The sequence below is a fragment of the Macaca thibetana genome, chromosome 13 (assembly GCF_024542745.1).
Source record: "Macaca thibetana thibetana isolate TM-01 chromosome 13, ASM2454274v1, whole genome shotgun sequence".
NCBI classification, from domain to species: domain Eukaryota; kingdom Metazoa; phylum Chordata; class Mammalia; order Primates; family Cercopithecidae; genus Macaca; species Macaca thibetana.
Window position 1 is genome coordinate 54611601 of NC_065590.1, and position 23726 is coordinate 54635326.

Consider the following 23726-nt stretch of genomic DNA (forward strand, 5'->3'; position numbering starts at 1 on the left):
CAAGTCAGAGTATTTTGAAATGCCCATAGAGGATGCAATGGATTCAGAATTACTAGGTAGTTCTCAGGCTGTGCATCTATAAAATGAGTTGAAAATCAAATGTGAACTATCATAGCTTTGATGTGACTCAGTAACTATAGTTTTCTCCAACTTCAGATTGCAGGGAAAGGTGGCAGAGGATTTGGGCATTAAATCAAGAGTATGAACACTCATAAAGAACATAGTGGAGTCTAATTTTTAAATAAAACAATGGTGGTATTAACTGATGACTCTTAAAAATATGAGAGAAAATATTATACATGTGAATACTATGAGCTTACTCAGGATTAAGAAGGTTTGAATGTAGTTATAGAAAATCAGGCAGGAAGTTCATTTTGGATTAGGGAATACAAGACGTGTTTCAATGGTTTCTATATGTTTTGAGACTGAGCATACAAGTTAAAATCTTCAAACCTGCTAAACAGCTAAGTCTCTAATTTCACTATCTGAATACAACCACTTGCAGGGAAAATAAAAATCATTTACTGGGTGAAGAATGAGGCTTCAATATAAATACTGTATCAACATCTCCTTAGGTGACATTGATGCTTAATCAGGTTATAGGTAGGATAAAAGCTTATGCTGAGAAAAAAAAAAAAAAAAAGCAGGGTTTCTCTTCCATTTCTGGTATAGTCTCTTATTCTTCTGAAATAGTCCTTAGTAATGCCATCCCTGAAAATAGTCTGAAATTCAGGCATTAAGAGCTGAGCGTGATGTTTAATGCCTGCTCATCCCAATCTTTCTAGCCAATTTATTGTCTGGCTGGCTGCATAAATATTGGTTCTCAAAATAATGTATTCATATGAGGTAAATTTTGAATCTCCAGTGATACCTAGGAAAATTATTTTCTCTATATATCGTTGACATTTTATTAAAATGTAAAGAATAGCTTCATACACAAATTCATATGTAGCACCACAGGGTAAACAATACACAATATCACATATACTTTAATAATATTGCGTATTATTGTAACAATACCCAATATCACATATACTTCAGAATTGCAGGGAAGTTTCCAATTAGCTATAAAGAAGTTTGCTTTTGTATTTTTCTTGGTATTGTTCTGAGTACTTAGAATTTTTAAAAAGAGAAATAATAGACATCTAGAATATATATATATTTTTTGCAACTCCTGAACACATATAAGGAAGGAGGTCATTATATGGGGTCATAATGGAGAATGATGGAAAGGCATCCAGGTGGTTCAGCCAGGGGAGGCAAGAGGGGTCATGATTTCTCCTGAGACCTCGAGTCAGTAGAGAGAGGCCTGTAGTACAAGACAGGAAAAACTTTGGTGATGTTTTCAAAAGTTTCATTTCTCATGTTAGGGAGATGCTTCTCATCCTTCTCACTGAATCTTCTGGTTTCTGTTAGAACAGCAAATCAGTCTAATTTTGGGACTCAGCTTTAGGAATCCTATTCCAATGCCAGATTTATTTAGTAATAAAGTCAATATTTGTTTCTCCATCTGCCTACTCCCTTGTTTCTCTCCTGCTTCCAAACTTGGAAAGGAAAACACACAAAAAGATTCACACTGCAAAATAGAATTTTACTAAAAATGTACTTTTTTTTCTGAAAGTGTAAATAGAAAGCAAGTATACAAGGTGGCAGAAAACACTTTGAAAAACAATAAACCTGTGCACAAATATGTGGCTTTCTTTACTCTTTCAAAAATATTCTTGCATAATCTGTTTACTGCTCAGTACTCAGCCTGATGCTTTAGTGAGTACAAATTAATACTAGTTGTTATTCCCGGAAGAGGAACCTCAACTTACTTCTCCATGACAGTTCTTTGTTTTATTTTTGTGTTTAGCACAGCCATTCTCCCAGCATCTAACCCATCTTTCATAACTTATATTAAATATCCTAGTATTAGGCCAGGTGTGGTGGCTCACGCCTGTAATCCCAGCACTTTGGGAAGCCGAGGTGGGTGGATCACAAGATCAGGAGTTCAAGACCAGCCTAGCCAACATGGTGAAACCCTGTCTCTACTAAAAATACAAAAATTCGCTGGGCATGGTGGTGAGCGCCTATAATCCCAGCTACTCAGGAGACTGAGGCAGGAGAATTGCTTGAACCCAGGAGGCAGAGGTTGCAGTGAGCCGAGATAGTGCCGCTGCACTTCAGCCTGGGCCACAGAGGAAGACACCGTCTCAAAAAAAAAAAAAAAAAAAATTCCTAGTATTTGTAAGTACTTTTCTTATCCTCACCTTTCAGCTGAAAATGCATTTTTTTTTCCATAAAAATCTCATAGAACTTTGTTACTTTTCTCCTATTCAATTTTTGTACTGTTTTTATTTGCTTAAAAATATTTTTCTTGTAAAAATATTAATGTCTTGAGGAATAAACTGAACCCTATTTGGCTTTAAAATGTGGCTGGGTGTAGTAGCTCATACCTATAATCCCAGCAGTTTGGGAAGCCAAGGCAAGAGGATCAGTTGAGGCCGGAAGTTTGAAACTAGTCTGAGCAACACAGCAAGACCCAGTCTCTACAGTAAATAAAAACTAAAAAAAATTAGCTGTGCATGGTAGCATGCGCCTGTGGTCCCAGCTCTTTGGGAGGCTGAGGCGAGGGGATTGCTTGAGCCGAGGAATTCAAGGCTGGAATGAACTGTGGAGACTTGCTGATGATGAGGACACAGATAAGGTTATTTTGGGGCCCAGAAACCGGGAAAGAGACACTCTCACTATTTCTGTATGGACCAAAGAGTATCTCCTGAGTCAGTGAGTGATGATGGTGTCACAGCAATATGTGAAAAGTCAACAGTTTTTAAACTTTGGGAAGAAATCAGTAAAGAACTTTAAGGGAGTATAATGCTCTTCTAGAGGCAGCTGTGAGTAGTAAGGTGGGTGCTCAGAACAGGACAGGGAAGAGCCGCAGCATCCAGCTGGAGCAGCCTTGTTTTGTGTAGGCACAAGGGTGGCACTCAGTGAGTCATTCTGCTTATTCCAGTGCAAGAAAGGGAAAAGGAAGAAGAAACACCTTGAAACGGTACTCCACAGCATTATAGTTTTCAATTTAATTTCTGTATTTGATTTCCATAACACACTAGAAGTCACTTTACAACACCTTGAGTAGAGCAGAGTTTCTCAGCTTGTAGTCTGTGTGTGACCATGCACTGTGATTTACCACGATTTGCCTTATAAATGTTAATGCCTCTCCTTTGACTTTCAAAAATGACCCAGTTCAAACAATAAATTGTGTGGTCACTGCTCCATGAACCATTGATATCATATTCTAGATGAACTAAATCAGAATACATGTGGCTGGTGCTAAGGGCCTGGGACCTGCATTCAACAGAACTGTGCAGTCAATCTCTATGTAAAGAAAGAATTGTTTAGCTCTAGACTGTCTAAATTCAAAGCCCATATGAATTGTATTACAAAACATTAACTTTTTGAAATATATCTATATTTGTGTTGGTACTGAATTTCAAAATCTATAAGTTGATGTTTTTACCTTGTTTACATTTATATTTTCAAATAATAATCTAAAGCCTCATATATAAGATTTGGCATGTTTTGGACTAAAGGCTAGATGTCCTCCTATATGGGCAAATAAATCATTTTAAACAGTTTGGGCGTATAAATTTTTCTGTAATAACTCATAATGCATGTGTATAAAAAAGACCAAGTTATGACTATATAAACATGTGAATACTATTATGAAATTTGATTTCATTTTAATTGTATAAAAAGAAAAAAAAAACAGAAGAATAGGGGTGAGATGTTGATCTTTTGTTCCTACATTAGTTGTATTATATCCCCCAGTGAAATGAAATTCCTTTGAACTTTTAATTTCCTAAAATAGGATACTGAAACAAATAAAAGCAAAATATTTTATCCAGCAGGTGTAACTTGTAAAATTAAAACCTAGTGCAGTCTGTAAATTTAAAAAATATTCATCAAGAAAAGGTAAACATTCTCTCTTCAGAATAATTTTGAAGATGGTCCTGGCCTTCCATCATTTAACTTTCTAGTGCTTTGCTAGCATATGCTTTCTGGTTTTGTTTCCTCTTTCCTCTCCCTTTTCTTGACATTATCCAAAATTTACAGGGCTTCAGATTTTTCAGTATCCAAGTTGGGCTAATTATCATGGTTCAGCATATGGTGTGTTCCAAATGGTATGTAACTGAAGCTGTGTTAATATTTTTTCAGACTACACAGGCCAACAGAGCAGGATTTCCTTCTGCTTTTCTATTGTGAGGTTTTATCTTAGGGGTGCTGGGTGGGAGGTATGGGACCAGCAGCAGATGAAAATTCTTTCCTTTCCTATGGGGTACAAATAGGGAATTCGTGGCTCTAAAGAGTGCAGATGGCAAGGGCTATTGAATTTGCCCAGAGAGAGGCTTCACCAGCTGTCTTGTAGTAGGAGGCACTTGGAAAACCTGCCTGACTGGCTAACGCTACTAGATCTGCAAGGAAACTGCTCATGTGAAATGCACTGGTCCTGTTACGTGAGGTTAGGATGGGAATGCCTCTTCCCTGAGTATATCTAGAAAAAACTAGAAAAGAGATGAAGTCTGTCCCTAATGACTTAGCAAAAGATTCATAGGTCCACTAAATGAATAATTAATTAATTCCAAAGAAAAACCAACAGACAAATATAACCATAGCTGTAGCCTCCATTTTATGCCACAAGACATGACACTGAATAGCTTCATCTCTATACCTGCTGATGAAATACATAACCAAGAGTAGGTTTAAATATTACATAATCCTTCTAAGAAGCTTCAGCCATGTAAAGCATAAAGATCAAGGTGAACAACTGGGACAGGTCGCACCTATGGAGCTTAAACAATCAAAGTGAAAAACAAAAATTTTAACAACAACAACAAAAAAATGCAAGGTCAAAATGTTGCAATAAGAATACAAAAATTGATTTATAGATCTAAACATATGACTTTCAAATATAAACATTTAACAAACGAGAATAGAAAAGAAAACACTGCTGAGGACAAATTAAAATTCTAGCATATCACATGGAGAAAACACCTTATAGCAGAGATCTGAAAAAAGAAAATAATTTCACAAATGAAAAATTATGGATAAATCAAGGAAACCAGTAATATAAATAATAAAAATTCCAGGCAGAAAGAAGGGAAGGATAGAGCAAAATAAATTATTAAAATTTTAGTGTTTATTATTATAGATAATATATTTTTAACTTAAAAAGTAATTTGAGGTCAAACTTCAGTGTCGAAAGGGTTTACTGAATCTAAACAGTACTGAAAGTTGCTGAATCTAAATAGCACTGAAACTAAACAGTACTGGTCTCTATATCCTAGAGAAACTTTCGGGCCCCAAGAATAAAGAAAAAAATTATATAAGATTACTTAGAGAAAGAACACATCATTTGCAAAGAAGCAAGAATCCAGAAAAAAATTGCATTTCTCATGTGCAGCAATGCAAGCTTGAAAATGATAAAATAATAAATAAAGACTGTTTAAAGAAAATAGATGAATTTTAAAATGTACAGGTTTAAAACGTGTCATTCTTTGTTGAGGGGAAACCATAGAAGACAAGAATGCCCTGTAAATGTACTCTAAGTAAAGGTACACAAATTCATACCATAAGATATATTCTAATTAGTAGTCAGTAGTAAATATGCTCAATTTTCATTTGATTATACATAGTGAAATAGAAATGTATTATGAAAATATGACTTGGAAATTTTTATTTCTTTATAAGTTTGTTTGAAACAGGTGAAACATTTTATAACTAGAACCAAATAACTAAACTGTATCAACTACACTCAGGGTTTGGAGTGGATGTACAGTTTTCTTAAGTTCTCATCTTGTAGGGAACTGGGTCTGGAAGTATAATGCCTTGCTTTAGAGTGAGAGTGGTATACAGTCATAATTTAATGTTGGTGCATTAATACAGAAATATAATTTAATTATAACTTTGGGTAAAAGGAGAAAATCATCAGTAGACTGAATAGACAGCTAAATTAACAATAATTTGTAAGAAAACAAACATAATCATGATAGAGCCAAAGAAATGAAAAAACTGGCAAATAAGAAGCAATAAATCTAAGTGATAAAGCCTCAATTTTAACCATAAATTAAAAGGAACAAATGTAGGTGTATGTCTTTTCACTAATTATTAGTTGCCTTAAATTTCACATCCTAAGAATGTCAGGATTGATTTAGAAGTAGACTGTGACTAGACTACCTGTACTCAAACTTCACATAAGCTAGGTAATTCGGCAGAAAATGTAGTGCAAAAAATGTGTAATGTTACCACGTTGCAGCAAAAGTATCTTCTAATCATATGAATCCTTAAATCCTTAAATAAGCCTACCCCACTACCTCAGATAAAAGGCTGTAAGCACATGCTTCTGTGTGCCTCTAATTCCTTGAATCCCAGTTTCCTGCAATCAGCATAGACACTGAGCTTTGGCCATGACTTTGAGAGCAATAAAGGATGTACCAGGAAGATAATCCCATGTGCACCTCTGTCCAGGAATATTCTCATGTGTGCATAATATTATGTTGTATTCTTGCTGGTTTGCAGGTAAACTTGGTCATATCCAATATTTTATTACTATTAATTTAAAACCAACCTTTGTGGCTTGGCCTACATAGAATTGCATTTCTATCCCCTTCTTGTATACACAAATAATATTGTTGTCAAATCATAAGAAATTATAAAAAATTTTTTGTTGTCTTATGAAGTTCATGTTTGTTTCAGTTTTCTCAAATATTCATCAAATATTTGCTCACCATCATTTCTTCATCCCACTCCTTTTGTTGTGTTCAAGGTCCCCTTCCATCTTCCTGAAACACACTGTGTTAATCAGCAATTTCTCCAATAAACAATGTCCTACAACAATATTTTCTAATTCCTGAACCTGGGTCAATCGGGGCATCTTTGCTTCAGAGTGTGAATGAGATGGGCTTGACTCTGTGTCTCTGGTCAAGTATGTTCCACATGTATCATTGCTGGGCCCAGGTTAAAGGAGCAGAAAACCTGGAGCTTATATTCCTCATGGTGTTAGCAGGAGCAAGAGAGGCGAGCCAAACCACACAAGAACATTTAAGAACATTTAAAACCTCTGCTTGCATTATGGCACTTGTCATTGGCCAAAGCTAGTCACATGGGTAACCTCAAAGTTCCTGGGCAGGGAAGGATATCTGAGCTGTAGTGGAGGAAACTGCAATATAATTTTATAACAGAGAGGTTGAAGCATTGATAATAATATGCTTACCATGCACATTTAGGATTGTAATAAAGTTTTAGGAGTAGGAAACTGGCCTATGTCTAAAATTGTTTTTGGAGTTTTCAATATTGTATAGCTATAGACCTACAGGGTAACAGATACTTTTCTTCAGGATATTCATTTTATTTTATTCTCTTCTTTTTCTTTTCCTCTTCCCTCCCCCAACAAGCCCACCTCTCCCCTCCTCTTCCCTTGCCTTTCTTTACATCTCTTCATCATTTGTGTCTTTCTTTCTTTCCTTCCTTCTCTTTCCTTTTTCTGTTTCTTTCCAGGCTTCTACGGTTTCTTTTGAGAAATTAAATGACATGCAATTTGTTCTTGTATAAGTAAACATTCCCTTCTCTTTAATTGCTATGAGTCTTTTGTGTGTTTTTTTTAAATTGTGTTATGCAGTTTTATTATAATGTATCCATGTGTGGATTTGTTTAAATTTAACTTCTTGACTCTCACGGTGTTTTTTGATTCTGAAGATTAGTGTCTTTATCACCTTTTGAAAAAAAATCACAGTCACTATGTTTTCAAATATTGCCTCTTTTATTTTTGGCTCCATCTATTATAACCACTTAAGCCCTTTTTAATTAAATATTTAGAACTTTTCATTTCTGAAATTTCCTCAGATCTATCATCCTGTTTACATAACAATTTTCTGTTTTCTCTTTGACTTACTCCTTGCTATTTTTCAGAGTAAATCATATCACAAGATATGTGAGAGGCCTACTGGTGTTTCACAGTACCTGGTTTGATGTCTTATTTAATGTATTTAAATAATTTAACATACTCATTTAATGTGCTCTTTCATTTGTTAAGGATCAGTTCATGTTTGGGGGTTTCTGATTCTTCTACATGTGTCTGTTTTCTCTTGTTCCAGGTAGATTGCTCTTGGTGAAGGGGTTTGTAATTTTTAAAGTACACATTCAACTTTTGAGTGGCCTCTTATTTCTGTTTCTCTGTGACTTGAGTGAGAAATGTGATCATTCAAAATAGCATGACATTTCCTTCTGCCAGAGTCCTTGGAGTTTTACCACCCTAGACCTGACTTTTAAAGGCATAATCTTGAAAGGGGAAGAACTTGACTATTCCTCCAGAGTAATGCAATCTCCATATTAGTGCAGGACTCAGAACCTGATTTTTTAAATTGCATAGGATAATTTCATTCTTCTTCTTCGAGACCTGAAAGAAATGAAAAGAGTAGTACCTGCTTATCTGCAGTTTTGCTTTCTGTTTGAGACACCTGTAGTTAACCACAATCTAAAATTATTCAGTGAAAAATTCCGGAAATAGACCATACATAAGTTTTAAAATGTGTGCTATTCTGAGTAACATCATGAACTCTCATGCCTTCCTGCTTTGTCCTACCTGGGACGTGAATCCTCCCTTTGTTGACATATTCATGCTGTAGACACTACCCACTTGTTACGCATCAACATTGTCTGCTCTTGACATCCAACCATTGACGTTGTCATTCCTAGATGATCCAGAATAACCCAAAGCAGATGACCCTCTTTCCAACATACTATCAGAAGGTCAGTAGTCACCTAACTCTGTGTCACAGTGCCTATGCAATTCACCTGACTTCATCTCATCCCATAGGCATTTTATCATCTCACATCATCATAAGAAGAAAGGTGATTATGGTACAATAGATACTTTAAGAGAGGGTGAGAGAACTAATTCACATAACTTTCATTACAGTATATTTTTATAATTGTTCTATTTTATTATTGGTTACTTTTGTTAATCTCTTACAGTGCCTAATTTATACATTAAACTTTATCATACATATTTAGGAAAAACATAGTATGTATAGGGTTCAGTACCACCTACAGTTTTAGGCATCCGATGTGGGTGTTGAAATTCCCTCTGGTTAAGGAGAGTATACTATAGTTCAGAATTTTTCCAGCGATGCCAATTTGTTTTTAGTCTACCTATTTACTGTGAGCCCAGACCTAATAGGGTCCCAAGGATGTTGTTTTTCTCTCAATTCCTTACTTACAAGGACTGATTCCTCTAACACCCAGATCAGTTCCAGAGTGAATTTATGCATCCACTACTCTACTATTCAGTTCACATTGTTTCTAGTTAGGGTGATTGGGGATTTCTTACCTGCAAGCTCAGCAAGGTACTGAAATGATTATAACTGGATAAAGAATACTTTATCCATTATTTCTAAATGTCTGTGGCAGTTTGGTTTTAAGACTAATCTTAATATACCAAATATTCAGAATTGGAAAATAGAATATCTTCAATGTAAAGCTATTTATACTGGCAACAAATAATATATTTTCCCTCTTTCATCTACAAAATGGTATGTGTATGTATATGTGTATGTGCACATGTGTGCACACATTCATATAGAAAAGCTTAATATAAAATAAAAAACTATATTATATCCTACATTCTGATTGTATGTAATAAAAACAGAAATAATTTAACTAAGCATTTGTTTTTTAAGATGGATTAGTAGGAACATTGGGTGACAATTCTCCTCAGAAAGAAGATCAAAGTTACTGATGAATGCACATGTTCCAAATGGAAAACTGAGGAAAGAGAGTCAGAACCTGTCAGAGTACCTATGGGAAGAAGCTGAACTGCAGAAAAAGAAAGCAAGAGTATGACGGAGATTAACCTCCAAGGAATGTGGAGCCCAAAAGGAAGGGAAGGTGGGGGGTGCTTCTCTGCTTCCCTTACCCCTTTTATTATCTGCTAACTGTCAAACTGTTGGGGAGCCCCTCTGCCCTCGTGACCTGGGCAACACTGTTATTAGCAATTTGGGAGTTCCCAGTGACAGAGAAATAGCTGGCCAGAACTTGTAGGTATGTCCGCACTCCTCAGGCCTGCATGAAAATGGCAGGCACCATATTGTTTGTGCACCACCTGTGGTGGACATCTACTCTGCTTTGCCCTTGAGCCGTGTCATCATGAGACCCCCCTTCACACACCCAAACATATGCCACAACCTGTTCTAACTTTGGCAATCACAGGGGATAGGCAGGTCCTTGGAAAACTGCAAACTCCCAAACCTAACCCTTTATGTGGGCTGCCCCTAAGGCAGCTAGAAACACAGCCTGACAAACCTTCCCTGGGGACAAAGGAGAGGAAACTGCAGTGCCAATCACTGAAGAGGGTGGCACCATCAGCCAAGAATGGATGCAGAGGGGAGTCATCTCCCCCAAACAGTGCGGTGTTGTGAACACAGTAGACGTTTTCCCTGCTGGGGGCCTATACGTGGAGAAAGTGCTTTTCATGCTTTTTTGTGCTAGCTCCAACTCCATTGAAAGTGAGCCTGCACTGCTTGGACTTGCCCAAAGGGTGGAGTCCAACTCCCACTCCCTACACAGAGTGGCAGCCTCCCAGCAAAGGATGGCGGGAAAACCACAGAGTTGTCCACACTGAACTGGGGAAAAAGGCTCCAACCTGAGCCCACGTTGGAGGCAGCCAAGGAGAAAGGTGTGTCCATGGGCTGCAGCTACACTGTGGCCAGGAGCCGAAGGATAAAGTCTATTCGAACTGAAGGTCATGGGCCCTGTACCAAGGATGCAATTCGGTTCTTGCCTGCTCAGGATGAGGAACTGGTGCACAGTCACTAACTCTTTCCCCTGAAACCTCAGTGCACCCCAACATGATCCCCCTTGCAACCTTTTTCCCACGGTCAGGGAGGGTATGACCAATGATCACCAATTTACACAAAGGAGAGCTGACTCTTACTCTTGAGCGCCAATTACTGGAGACTGAAGCCTGAATTGCAACACCAAATGAAAAAAAAACCTGCTGCCAAAACGGCATAGTGTTAGTGCCCTTAAGAGAGAAGAATAAAAAGTAAGCTACTTGGAAAACTTACTTGAGGAAATAATTCAGGAAGGTTTCCCTAATCTTGCTAGAGAAGTCAATATCTAGATGCAAGAGATTCACAGAACACACACAAAATGCTATACAAAACAACCATCACCAAGTTATATAGTCATCAGACTATCCAAGGTCAACACACACACACACAAATATTAAAGGCAGCTAGCTAGAGAAAAGAACCAAATTACCTCTCATATAAAGATAATCCCATAGGACTAACAGCATACTTCTCAGCAGAAACCTTACAGGCTAGGAGAGATTGGGGGCCTATTTTTAGCCTTCTTAACACACAACAAAGTCAACCATGACTATTAGATAAAACAGACTTTAAGCCAACAACAGTAGAAAAAGGCAAAGAAGGGCATTATATAGTGATAAAGGGAAATAAACAAGAAGATTTAATTTTTCCTAAATACATAGGCACTGAACACCAGAGCACACATATTTATAAAACAAATAGTACTAGACCTAAGAAAAGAGGTAGACAGCCATACAATAGCAATGGGGGACTTTGACAGCCCACTCACAGCGCTAGATGGATCATCAAGGCAGAAAACCAACAAAGAAACTCAGGACTCAAATTGGACTCTTGATCTTTTTTACCTGTTCATGAAAAATTCTCCAAATTTTTCCATAAGCTTGGCCATAAAGAAAATATCAATAAATTCAAAATAATTGAAATCATATCAAGCATCTTCTCAGACCACAGTTAAGCAAAATTAGATATCAATAACAAGAGGAGCTCTCAAAAACACAGAAGTCCCATGGAAACTAAAAAACTTTCTTCTAAATGACTTTTGGGTAAATAGTAAATTAAAGCAGAAATTTAAAAATTGAAACAAATGAAAATAGAGACACAATATACCCAAACTTCTGGAATACAGCAGAAGTATGTTAAGAGGAAAGCTTATAATACTAAATGATTACATGAAAAACATAGAAAGATCTAAAATTAATAACATAACATCACACCTAAAGGAAATAGAAAAATAAGAACCCAAAGCCAACAGAAAAAAGAGAAACAAAAATTACAGTATAAATAAATGAAATTGAGATTTTAAAAAATCACACAAAGGATCAGTGAAAAAGTTGGTTCTTTGAATGGATAACCAAAATTGATAGACTATGAGCTAGATTAACCAATAAATAAAAAAATAAGATTCAAACAAGTGTAATCAGTGGTATTTTTGATACCGCAGAAATAAAAACAATCCTCAGGAGACTACAATGAACATCTCTATGCACATAAACTAGAAAATCTAGAGGAAATGGTTAAATTCCTAGAAACATACAATCTCCCAAGATTGAACCAGGAATAAATTGAAATCCTGAAAAGACCAATGACGAGTTATGAAATTGAATCAGTAATTTTAAAAAGTATCAAGAATGACAGCAAAAAAGCCCAGGATCAGATGGATTTGCAGCCAAATTCTACTAGATGTACACAGATCTGGTACTAATCTTACTTAAAATATTACAAAAAATTAAAGATAAGGGATTCCTCTCTAATTCATTGCATTGGAACAGTATCATCCTGATATAAAAATCTGACAAGAACACAAGAAATTACAGGCCAATACCCCTGATGATCATAGATGCAAAAATCTTTAACAAAATACTAGCAAACAGGATCCAGCAGCACATCAAAAATATAATCCATTCCAATCAATTGGAGGACTTCATTCCAGGGATGCAAGAATCGTTCAATATATGGAAATAAATTTGATTTGCCACATAAACATAATTAAAAACAAAAAACATATGATTACCTCAATAGATGCAGAAAAATCATTTGATAAAACCCAACATCCCATCATGATAAAAACCCTCAACAAACCAGGCATCAAAGAAACATACCTAAAAATAGTAAGAGCTCTATATGTCCAACCCACAGCCGACATCACACTTAATGGGGAAAAGTTGAAAGAATTCTTCCTAAGAACTGGAATAAGACAAGAATGTCTACTCTCACCACTCCTATTCAACATAGTACTGAAAGCCCTAGCCAGGTCAGTTATGCAAAATAAAGAAATACAAGGCATCCAAATAGGAAAAGAAGAAGTCAAATTACCTCTGTTTGCTGATGACACAGCAATATACTTAGTAAACCCAAAGGTTCCTCCAAAAGACTTTTAGACCTAATAAATGACTTCAGTCGAATTTCATGATCCAATATTAATGCACAAAAATCACTTGCATTTTTATATGCCAACAGTGCTCAAGCTGATAGCCAAATTAAGAACTCATTCTCATTTATAACTGCCACACCCACAAATAAAATAGCTAGGAATATATTAAGGAGGTGAAAGAGCTTTACAAGGAAAATTACAAAATACCAATTAAATAAGTTGCAGATTACACAAACAAATGGAAGTACATTCCGTGTTCATGCATACGAAGAATCAGTATCATTAAAATGACTATACTGCTGAAGCAATCTGAAGATTCAATGCAATTCTTACCAAATTCCTATGATCATTTTTCACAGAATTAGAAAAATCAATTCTAAAATTAATGTGGAATCAAAAAAGAACCCAAATAGGAAAAGTAATTTTCAGCAAAAAGAAGAGAGCTGGAGATATCACATTACCCAACCTGAAATCATACTACGAAGCTATAGGAACCAAAATAGCCTGGTTCTGGTACAAAAATAGACACGTAGATCAGTGGAACAGAATTGAGAATCCAGAAATAATGCCACACATTTACAACTAACTGATTTTTGAAAAAGTCAACAAAAATAAACAATGAGGAAAGGACACCCTTATCAATCAATGGTGTTAGGAAAACTGGCTAACCATATGCAGAAGAATGAAACTGGACCTCTGCCTCACACCATGTACAAAAATTAACTGAAGATGAATTAAAGATTTAAATGTAAGACCTGTAGTTATAAAAATCCTAGAAGAAAACCTAGAAAAAGCTCTTCTGAATATTAGCCTGGCCAAAGAATTTATTACTAAGACCACAAAAGCAAAGGCAACAAGACCAAAAGCAGACAAATGGGATTTAATTAAACTAAAGAGCTTCTGCACAGCAAGAGAAACAATCAACAGAATAAACAGACAACATACAGAATGGGAGAACATTTTTGCAAATGCATTCAACAAAGGACTAATATCCAGAATCTAAAAGTATAGGCCTGAAAAAATATTTTTAAGTAAAAAATTAAAGGGTACATATTCTACTTGTATTAAAATTCTTCTATGTATTTAAAAGAAACTTCCCAGTAGAAATTTAGCAAAAGGTATGAACAATCAAGACAATAAAGGGTGAAAATGAATCATCAATAAATACTTTATAATTTGCTCAGGCTTTTTAGCACTCAAGGAAATGAAAATAAATGCAACTAGCTACTATTTTCTTTCTCATCAGTTCAAGTACAATTCAAAACAAAAATTAAGTTCACTACTGGTGTGCATACAAGCATTTTCATAGATTGTTAATGGTAGTAAGTACTTGAGGGAAACGAAAGTAATAGCAACTGGTAATTTTAAAAATACACATATTCTTCGCCATGTACTCCTACTTATTTAAACTATCCATGTTTAAAACACTAAGATATAATGCTTACAATGTAAGGTATTTGGGTGATGTATACCCTAAGAACCCAGACTTGACCATTATGCATGTATCAAAATTGCATTTGTACTCCATAAATTTAAATGAATAAATAACACACTAAGATAGAAGTACCCACATACAGGGGGTTATTTATTGCACCATTACTCTTATTTGTTAAATCTGAAATAAACACTTCCGTTAACATGAACGTAGTTATACAATTAATGGTACACAATTGAATTTTTTGTCAATTAAAATAGTTATTTCTGGTAGAAACATTTTCTAAAAAAAGAAAATGGCTGTTTGTTATTAAACTAGATGCAGAGAGAAAGAACAGTCTTGTTAAAGGTCTCTAGATCCTCACAATAGAATTTTATGCAACTATTTAAAGGAGAATATATGCATCTTTTCCTAGAGGTTGCTCATGACAAATCATTAAATTAAAAGTTAGAATTATGTTGTCTTAAAACATGTATATATTTGTGTGTGTGTGCAATGTGTGCACATACATACTTCCACATCCTCAAAGATTTTCTATATCTAATTTTTGCCCTGTATTAATTATGTAAGCAATTAAGCTTCCAATTAGCTGGCCTAATACAGGGGGTAGATATGAGCTATTGGAGAGGAATGTAAAATAGAGGATGAAGAAAAGCAGTCTATGATAAAATAATTCCAAATCCCTCAATGTAAGGGCATTCTAATAGAGAAAATCATCAGGTAACTCAAAGACAGAATAGAGGGCTTCTGATGATCTAAGTTGTCTTGTTAATTACAGTTAATCTAAAACTCCTTTTGGCTGTTATAAAAAGGATTAAATTTTTGTTGTTGTTAGTGTTGTTGTTGTTGTTGTTGTTGTTGAGATAGAGTCTCACTCTGTTGCCCAGGCTGGAGTGCAATGGTGCGATCTTGGCTCACAGCAACTTCTGCCTCCCAGGTTCAGGTGATTCTCCTGCTTCATCCTCCTGAGTAGCTGGATTACAGGTGTGCACCAAAACACCTGGCTAATTTTTGTACTTTTAGTAAAGACAGGGTTTCACCATGTTGGTCAGACTGGTCTCAAACTCCTGACCTCATGATCCATCCGCCTCAGCCTCCCAAAGTGCTGGGATTACAGGCATGAGCCACCGCTCCCAGCCCACATTTCTTTTTCTGTCTAAGAAAGTATAATACAAAATCTCTAATATTTGGTGAGTTTCTTATGATCTCATAATGGTAGGGCTTATGTTTGTAAAGATCAATTTTTATAGGCTGTTACAGCTATAGATATAAGTGTGAAGGAACTTGGATTAAATCCAACTGAACCCTATATGCCATAACTGAGGTTACCCTGGGTCTGGAATTTTTTGCAGAGTCCAGAGAGTTAAAGGCTCTCACAGTGTTGGATGGTTGTCAATAGAGTTACACATCACAATAACTAGAAAACTTAATAAAAAAGAATCTAAATATTCAGGCCTTGATCTCTTTGTACTGAATTAGATACACTTAGATCTGTGGAACTCTGGTGATAGGTTTTTCCAAACTCTTCTGTGAGTTGTGCTTCATTTATTAAGAACAGCTAATCTCTTCACGTGCTTCCAATTTATAGAAAATTCAGTCTTAAATGTACTGAAAATGAGGCAAAGACAGTTTTTTGAGTTCTAATATGTTTAATCTAATCTAATAATTTATTCTTGGTATTTTGCTTTTATTCGAAGCTTTAGATACCTAGATTCTGAGTTATGAGTCAATAAGTCAGTGTTGTTTTCTAACTTGGTGCATTTTCAATAATGTGGCATTGCACTTCCAGGTGAAGTTTAAATGTTCCCATCCTACATCTTCAGCTTCAGCTTAAACAACCATCTCCCCTGTTTGAGGTTCCCACTATTACCTCTTTAATCCCTTTCTCTTTCCCCTCTAAGGCATTCTATGGAATGCTGTATAATCCCTACCTCAATTCTCACACACTCCACTTTATATAACTAATTTCTGCTCATGCTTCGGATCTCTATTGAATGTTGCTTCCTTGAGGAGGTCTTCCATGTCCTCTAGGTCTAGGTATGTCCTCCTCCTTCCCATAGCAATTTCATTTTCTCTTCATCATATTACACTTCAGTGATACAGAAATACATACATGTGAGTGTTTATTATACAGTGATTGATCAGACTGTTATATACCAGTGGTTTCTACTTCTCAGTCAATAAAAATCAGTAAAATATTTATGAATATATTTCACTATTATTGTGATATCTTATGCTCTCTCACCTTAACAGATTATGTAACTTGACATGTATTTTAGTGACAGGTAGGTATATTTCTCTAGGAGAGAAAAATAAAAGTTAGTATGGATTTTTTTTTTTACTTGAAATCTAATACATGTTTTATCCAGCGAGTTGATGATAATTCCTGGGATATAACAAAGTCAGCAGCAGCGGCAGCAGACTTACCTGCATCATGTTCCCACACCCAGCTCATGGCCCTAATCTACCTTTCAGAAATAGCAATATTTCACCATGTATTGTTTAGGCCCCTACTCATTTGGACTAATTTTTGGTGCCCAAACATACCTTTCATTTTCATCCTTTCAAACGTGTACTCATGCAAACCCATCTGGAATCTGTCTTCCCAGAACCCTCCTCAACACCTCCCACACCTAATTGCCTTCCTCTACCTAGGCTTATTTTGGTTGGTTAATGTCAAGGACAGTACCAGGCCCTCATTCAACTCTTTATATCTTTATATACCTCAGCACACAATAGATCAGTAGAAATGTAGAAAATCAAACCCTCTAAGTTACATTCCAGAAAAGTAGTATTCATAATGTTTTTTTTTTCCTGATTGTTTGCAATTTGCTAAATCAGCAAAGTACTTTGTGTCTCTCCTTTTCCTCCTATGTGCTAAACTAGAATTTTCTTAACTTTTCCTTACCTCTCCAGAGCCTGGCATAGTCTATCCCAGTATCTTGCACATAATAGTATTTCATTATGTAATTAAATGCAAATATTTTGATAAAGATACTGCTCTTTGGTAAATGATCCTCTCCTTGTGTGTGGAAGAAATTACTGTATTTAAGGAAAATGTGAGAACTCCGTTTAGAAAACCATGATTTCTTCCAGAGTACCAAAGCCTGTTGGGGCCTAGAGAGTTAATGTTTCCAAATAAGAATCAATTTCCTAGTTTGTTAAAGAGAGGTGCAAGAAAAAATATTAGTACAGTGACAGACCTGAGTGGAAAAATCTAAAGTAAGTATAATTCAGTTTGAACAGTTATTTTTATGTCTAAAGTTTTTTAAAAGTCAAGAATTGCCTTGAGGTTCTTTAAAAACATAGATAGTACCCACACATTTTTTTTTAATTGTAGATTGTGACTGGGTACAGTGGCGCATGCCTGTAGTCCCAATACTTTGGGAGGCTGAAGCAGGAAGATCAGTTGAGGCCAGGAGTTCAAGACCAGCCTGGGTCACATAGCAAGACCCTATCTCTACAAAAGAAAACACACACACACACACACACACACACACACACACACAGAGTAGATTCTTGTATTTACATCTTGGCAAAGACTTTTAAAACAGCTCAGAAAATTATCCTACTAGTCAGTATATCCTTTTTGTGAAGAAGAGAGAAGTAACAATTATGACAGTAATTAAATGATCTTAAGAAAATGAACATAAATGGCACCCAGAACTATTAAAGATTAAACAAACCTTTGAATTGCAGAGGCTGAGTCTACATGAAACCAAAAATACCTGTTTAAATGTGAAAAAAATTCAACTGATTATCTAAGTATGTTGTTCTCAAGATGCTATAAGACTGCTTTAGTTTTGTTTGAAATTACTTTATTTGATATTATGTAAACAGGCTAAATGCCATACAAACACACATAAAAAATTTTTTTCAAGTTAAAATTAAAAGTGGGAAGGCATGTAGTGTCAGATGATGATGATTGAGATTCAGAGATAAAAACATTATATGATACTAGGCAAATAGAAAGAAACGTAAAATGAGTAGTGTATGGTAAATGCAGGGTACACTGACAATAAAGGAAGAGCAGACAGTTTCATAGATTAGTACATGAAAGAACATATAAGAACATATGAAGTTGTATTGACTTGTCAAAGCAAATTTTATAAACAATATAGTTATTTGATTTCCCTAAGACTTGAAATGTTTAACATTATAACCTGTGTTTCCTCTGCACAGTAGTCCATTATTTAGGAGCTTGTATTGACCCAAATGGATTTTCTTTGTTTTTTTTTGTTTGTTTGTTTTTTGTTTTTGTTTTTGTTTGAGACGGAGTCGTGCCCTGTCGCCCAGGTTGGAGTGCAATGGTGTGATCTCAGCTCACTGCAACCTCCGCCTCCTGGGTTCAGGAGATTCTCCTGCCTCAGCCTCCCTTGTGGCTGGGATTACAGGCGTGCACCACCATGCCCGGCGATTTTTTCTAATCTTTAGTAGAGACAGGGTTTCACCATGTTGGCCAGGCTGGTCTCAAACTCCTGACCTTGTGATCCAACTGCCTTGGCCTTCCAAAGTGCTGGAATTACAGGTATGAGCCATCGCACCCGGCCCCAAATGGATTTTCTGATATTTCACTTTCACGCCTTCTCTGAGTGGTATTCTAAATCTTCTGGGTCTAATGGTCTGAAATTCTTTTTACTACTTCATTTTGTAAAGATTAGAGAAGAATACCTACAACATGGTTACAAATCAGTATGTCCTTGGGAATGAACAAAAATTGATAAGCAGAAATCTGAAGTAAACAACACTGCTCTTAGACATTCTACATTCTCTTTGTTTATGACCTTTACGGAAAATGGCCACTGATTCTACTGTCAGTGCTTTCAACTATATTAAGTTGGTTGGTAGAAAAAGAAATCCTGGTTTTTGAATTTTCAAAAAAAATTCTTATTGGTGATATAATGTGATATTTTTAACCAAAGTGCTAGGAAGTAGGTATAAAATGAAATCAAGGCTCAGCAGCAAAGAAACCTGAGATCAGGGCTCATATTAACCTTTTACTAGCTTCATGACTGGGAAAATTAATAACTTCCTAATCTTCAGTTTTATTTTTGATAAATATCACTAACCTTGCTTTATAGTGATATTATGATTAAGCTAATGCATAATAGATAATAGAATTGTGCCTGACACATGGTAGCTAATTAAAAAACAGTGTTTTTTAGTAATGTTAATAATAGATACTATTTCAAGAAGTGTTTAGTGAGTTTTATCTTATGCCAGTTAGAGGCTACCTGGGATCTTGCATTCGAAACAATACTGACATTATGTCTACCCTCAGAGATTCACCAGGGTCCATAAAGGGTATGGCAACACGCATATATGTTTTATTTTTGTTAAAAAAGTTGTTTGGCTTGCCCAAGGTGACACAGCACCATCATAATTAGAATTTAGTTCTCCTGGCTTTGGATTTTGTAGAAGTTTAGGATGGAATGTTATTTTTGTTGAGACAAACAGTTTATCAGTGTAAGTGGAAATGATGGACATATAAGAAGCAATTAGTATTGTATATCTGAAGATAGGTGAGTGCATGTGACTATCAGACCTAAAATAAGACAGTGTATCTACTACAGATGGAGTTTAAAGTCCATTAGAGCAAATAACATTGCTATAAATCCTTGTAAAGACAAGACATTGTTATAGTCATGTATTTCTACAGATACCAATTGCAAAAAATATTTGAAGCAATGTGTTTAAGTCAAGGAAACTGGCCAGACCCTGAAATGATTTCACATACTATAATTGAACTTTGATGTGAATAAGAGTAAAATAAATACATTATCCTGTTTTTTCTTCTAACTTTAGTTTTGCAATTGGACTGGTTCATTCTTAGCATCTGTAGGCTAACTTAGAATTTTTGCAAAAGCATGAATTTGATTCATAAAGGCTGAGGCTTATAGTTATATCTTTAATCATCCATGGAATGTCACACCATTAGAGGCCTGAGGTAATGCAATATTAATTCAGCAAATATTTATTTTGTGTCCTCCTGTGTGCCAGGCACAGTTCTGTGCACATGGAATATAGTAATGAAAAAAATTGAGAAAAAACTTCACTGGGGGGCTCATATTTTGGAGTAAAGGCAGATAATGAAATTAAATATAATAGAGAAGTTTAATATATTAAACATAATAATTTGTATATAAATAAACAGAGAATTTAATGAAATTGAGTATAATAGAGAAGTAAATTACCCAATATATTAGAAGATGGTTAAGTGTTATTTTAAAAATAAAAAAATAAACAGAATAAGGGAAAGGAGGGTTGAATAAGGGCGAGTAAGTTTCAGCGTTAAATAAAGTGGTCACTGGGTGGAGAGATTTGAAGGAAAATTTTATAGATATGAGGAATTAGCCATTGTATGTATCTTGACAACCTTTCCCTCTTGGAAGAAACAGTTAGAACAAGAAGCTTAATAAAACTATAACAAACATGGCATGGTTGAGGGATCCAGCGTGGCTGGAGCAGAATGATAACGTCAGAGAGGCCAGGAGGCCAGGTCTTGCAGGACCTCTCATGGACTTTGACAATGGCAAGGTTTTGAGCAGTGTAGTGCCGTGCTATGGCATGATATTAGAAGGGTCATTTGGTCTTCTGTGTTTAGAAAGGATACAAAAGGTTAAGAGCAAAACGTTAGAGAATATTTCAGAGGCTATTTTAGGATCCAAGCAAGAGATCATGGTAGCTTAAGTTACTAGCAGTGAATAGGGCAAGTAACAGATGGGCTCTGAAAATATTTTAATGTCAAAATCTACAGGATTTAGTAAAAAATGTAAAGTGAGATATAAGAGAACAACAAAAATTATAGAGAACAATTTAATGATTTTGACCTAACCTGATCCATGTGAAAATTGAGTCTTTTTTTTCCCCTCCTTGTACAAGGATGCCTATAACTGGAGCATGCTTTTTGGCAGGTAAGAAGTTCAATTTTGGACAGGTTTTTAATTACATATTCCAAAGGACGTGTTGAGGAGATGCCAGATACCTAAGCCTGGAATTTTGGAAAGAGGCCTAAACTGAAAATGTAATTCACAATTAGTTGTCATATAGAGGATATTAAAGCCATGAGTTTGCATGACATGACCAGGAGTGTGAGTACAAATAGAAAAGACTTGAGGACTGATCCCTAGAGCATTCCAAATGTAAGAACTGAGGTATTCCAGTACTTGACTCAGAGATCTTATGAAGTGGAAAAAAAAATTTTGGTAAGCTTATAATAATATTTACTATTTGGCTATTGTGTATAAAGTAAAATCTCTTAGTGCAGCTGTGAGGTAGCTAACTCTCCTTCCAGGAAGGACTGTCTTGCTTGTGCTCAGGTTTACCTTTTTTTTGTTTTTCCTGTTGAAAATAATTTTTGAAATCCAAGTATCTTTAACTTACTATGCTACCCCCTTTGCTATTCAGTACTCAAATGCAAAAACATTTATGTAATACTATTGGGGTGAGTAACACACAGAGGAGTTGGAAAGGAATATTTAACAGGGAAAAGAGGTATTAAAGGCAAATTAACTGAATATAAATATATATTCTGCTGAATTACCTTATACAACTTATTTAGATTTCTTATATAAAAATAAGGATAATAATTATTTTTCAGAATTGTCATGAGTATTGATATTAGCAAATGCAAAGTTATTGGGAACTTTTTTTTTTTAAAAACATATTCATTTCATTGTTTGATTATTCTGTAATCCAAGTTTTTGTGGTTTGGTGTCTGGAGCTCTAATTTTGCTAAGTTTTTTGTGTGTTTTTTGTTTATTTTAAATACACCTACATGGTTTAAGATCGTTTTTGAGGCCGGGCGCGGTGGCTCAAGCCTGTAATCCCAGCACTTTGGGCTTGAGGCCGAGACGGGCGGATCACTAGGTCAGGAGATCGAGACCATCCTGGCTAACACGGTGAAACCCCGTCTCTACTAAAAATACAAAAAACTAGCCGGGCGAGGTGGCGGGCGCCTGTAGTCCCAGCTACTCAGGAGGCTGAGACAGGAGAATGGCCCGAACCCGGGAGGCGGAGCTTGCAGTGAGCTGAGATCCGGCCACTGCACTCCAGCCTGGGTGACAGAAAGAGACTCCGTCTCAAAAAAAAAAAAAAAAAAAAAAAAAAGATCGTTTTTGAAAGTTTTTAATTTTAATACAGAATTTTTTCCCTGCTCAACTGGGCATAAGCAGTGAAATATATCACTTTCTGCAGTTATTTTCGATGTCAGTAGTGATAATCCTTGCAAACTTAATCTTTTTTCCAAAACTAACTCCATATTTCCCTCAAATATGCACATTCCTTCAAATATGCACACCTAAAGCCCTCATCTCTGTGATAACTTTCTGTATCATAGATCGAAAAGTATCATAATAACGTCATGAGGAAAAACATTGAAAATCCTTGAGAAAATTAGGCAATTCTGAAGTATAGACTATTGGCTGATGCAAAACAAAGGCAAAAAACGTTTCATGTGACTTTAACTGTTGGAGAGTCATTAGATAATTAGTAGTAAGACAGTTGCTTGGCTGCATTAACGTTCCTCTCCCTAAAATTCAGGAAGAAAATAAGAGAAGGTGGGTTCCTCCTTCCGTCTGGATTCAGTGTACCCTATCATCTTCATGGTGGGGATGCCAAGCATTGCATATCACAGCAAACTCATCTGAGGATGGGTATTGGGGAGAAAGGCTTGTCAGGCAGGGACTACACAAGCAAGCATCTCCCAAGTAGCTCACTTTGCTTCAAACTTCTCACTTCTTTCTGAAAAAAGAGGTTTCTTCGCAGCATTCTTCCCTTCTAAAAAGATTTCCCTGAGATAAGAAAAAATATGGCTGGGAGGGGTGCCTCACACCTATAATCCCAGAACTTTGAGAGGCCAAGGCAGGTGGATCACTTGAGCCCAGGAGTTCAAGACCAGTCTGGGCAACATGGTGAGACCTCATCTCTACAAAAAATTTTAAAACCTAGTCAAGCGTGGTGATATGCACCTGTAGTGCCAGCTCCTAGGGAAGCTGAGGTGAGAGGATTGCTTGAGCCTGGGAGGAGGAGGCTTCAGTGAGCCGAGATC

At 36.0% G+C, this 23726-nt stretch overlaps 1 long non-coding RNA gene across 1 annotated transcript; it reads right to left on the reverse strand.

Annotated features, from left to right (window-relative positions):
* Nucleotides 1–962: 962 nt before the first annotated feature.
* On the reverse strand, nucleotides 963–19370 carry LOC126933725 (uncharacterized). The gene is made up of 3 exons (XR_007718722.1): nucleotides 19353–19370; nucleotides 16923–16976; nucleotides 963–1576 (listed from the first exon to the last, which is right to left on the reverse strand). It is a non-coding gene; the product is annotated as an uncharacterized LOC126933725 (long non-coding RNA).
* Between the last annotated feature and the right edge of the window lie 4356 nt (nucleotides 19371–23726).